This window comes from Clupea harengus, chromosome 7 (assembly GCF_900700415.2).
Source record: "Clupea harengus chromosome 7, Ch_v2.0.2, whole genome shotgun sequence".
Classification (NCBI taxonomy): Eukaryota; Metazoa; Chordata; class Actinopteri; order Clupeiformes; family Clupeidae; genus Clupea; species Clupea harengus.
This window is the reverse complement of record NC_045158.1, coordinates 26026095-26028594: the sequence shown is the minus strand read 5'-3', so window position 1 is coordinate 26028594 and position 2500 is coordinate 26026095. Positions and strand designations below refer to the sequence as shown.

Here is a 2500-nt window from a genome sequence, read left to right as displayed (position 1 = left end):
GCAACGACCTACAGCGTAAGAAACTGAACATTTCTGGAATATGCAGAAGAACGTCCATAAATTAAATGTCAGTCAGGATGTCTGATTCTACTTTTATCAACACCTGCTCCCCTGTACACACACAATGAATCACTTCACTCTGAAAAAGACAATATCAGATTGATTTCTGAACCTGAGTAGATATGACACGGATTCGACCAAATGCGTGACTCATGAGAGAACATTGATTCACCGAACTGTGATAAATGTGTTCGTTATAAGAAAACGTCGATGCAATACTCTACTCTATAAATCTATGACAACGGCTGGACCTACATATTATTTTCCATCTCAGCTCTTCACGTGAGGTCTGGAATACAAGCTAAATTAATTTACACGGAACAACAAACTGATACATACAAAAAAAAATGCGCCTTTATTTTAATTCAGAAAGAAGATTCATGAGCCCTCATTTTGCGCATGTACCTCTCGACCCCCTCTGCCTTTCTTCCACAACATCTTCCCCTCCTACTCACTCCTCCTTTCTGCCCTCCATGCCACCCCCTGTACTTCCATCTTTTCATCGCACAGCTGGGCATCAGGTAACCATGGCGACCTGCTCGGCTGGCGGATCAAACGATAGCAGCGGAGCAAAGCGCGAGCCTGTCCTCTTCTCACCCGACAATTACAAAGTAAAAGGGGCGGCTCAAGTGTAACAGAAATGAAATAATGGATGTCCCAAACCGAAGCGCTGTATTATTCAAGTGGATGGTGCTTAGTCCAACGGCCGTCTTTACTTGTTGAGATACAACTTCAGAGTATGAGCATTGCCAATAAGCCAATTGTGTAGGCTATTAGCAAGTAGGCTCCTTCATAGAAATCTCGATGAGCATCTGCACTTAACGCTTAAATGACATGACACTTGAGTGACACTTTTCAGTGTTTACTCTTCGCACATCACTGACCTGACGTGTTTAAGAGGTAGGCTACCGATTTACACTTAATTCAACGTGATGAACCGGATGTGTGAGTAGAGATAGGATGGCTGTTTTAAGACGTGTCCAAAGATAGAGTTGGCAAATGAAGTAGACTGCGTTTCGACTGAAGAAAAGCCAAGCCAAACGTAGCCAAGAAGATGTGAGACACGCGAGTAGCCCAAAATAGACGGATGACTCACCGAGATCTCTGTGTACAGTGCAGGTTGATGAGCACCGGTGTCCTCGTTATAGCTTCCACGATTCTTTAACTCTCTCGGCTCTCACTCAGATTTGTTTACAACTGTTCTTACCACTGGACCTTTGAAAGTTTATAAGCAAATTCCTGTCGATGTCTCAAAACCAATTCAATTCAAAAGACCGTCTTTGAGTTAATGAACTACATGAAACATTGCGGAAGATCTCAGTTTTTCCATACGTCCTCATTAAGTATGGTGTCCAGCAAGAAGTCCACATTCCATTAATGAGGATTAAAGGCCATTTTATCCCATGGCTGAGCCTTCATGGAGGGACTTCAGATGGGACTTGAGCTGTTATTTACACACATAATTACATTCAAGAGAGCCCATAACCCCTGCACTTAGTAGCTGTAATAGGCTTTCTTATGACCTCAACAAGTCAATAAAGAGCCAAGGGCCATCTTTGCAGGGGAACTTGGTGTACATGTTTTTTACTGTACCTCTGAGCCTTAATAGAAGTCTTAAAATAACAATGCTAGGGTTTGGTGTATAGCAAGTAGAGTTTCTGACTGTATAATTCTAGGGTTTGGTGTATAGCAAGTAGAGTTTCTGACTGTATTACTCCCATAGTCTCGGGCAGCCATCCAATCTGTGACACACGTTTTCACAAGCTTGGTCTTGTCACGACGCGGGTTTGTCTCCAAGGAGCTGAAACAAAATCAATTAGGACGTCAAGTCATCTGGTCTGACTGGCATCGGTCCAAGAGTCTGACTGCAGCACTGTCCTCCGACACGGTTGTATAGCAATACGTCAGCCTCCTCACAAGCACGTGATCACACAACCCCACTGCATCTGTGTGCAGGCGGTTCAGATGGCGCTGTACAGTCCACCAACACACACACACACACACACACACACACAAAACTACACCTGCCAGCTACCTGCCCCAGACCTGGAGAAAACTACACCTGCCAGCTAACTGCCCCAGACCTGGAGAAACACCACCTGCCAGCTAACTGCCCCAGAACTGGAGAAACACCACAGATGTGCGAGATCCCTTCCAGTTGTAGATTGCTTGAACAGTACAGCCCTCAGGAAGTCAGAGTCTTCTTCGTGGCATGTTGTGTGTGTGTGTGTGTGTGTGTGTGTGTGTGTGTGTTGCCCTGCCCTGTGTCAATGAAATCCGCCTATTCTCACTGCGCGGTAACTGCTGCGCTAAGCTTGTTAGCTCGTTGCGCTATGAAATTAGGGCCCCCGCACTCTGTCCACAGCAGCGAGCTGCAGCGGGCTATTGATGAACACAGTCACATACAGCTGTGTGGCCGCAGTGGGCTATTGATGAACAC

General features: G+C 45.5%; 1 protein-coding gene across 1 annotated transcript in view; it reads right to left on the bottom strand.

The window, feature by feature from the left end:
* Positions 1 to 202, bottom strand: part of LOC105891676 (NMDA receptor synaptonuclear signaling and neuronal migration factor) — a 14018-nt gene extending 13816 nt beyond the window's left edge. The window contains exon 1 of the mRNA XM_031569890.2: positions 1 to 202. This exon is cut by the window's left edge and continues 397 nt beyond it. The gene's annotated coding sequence lies outside the window, so the exon portion shown is untranslated.
* Positions 203 to 2500: the final 2298 nt, after the last annotated feature.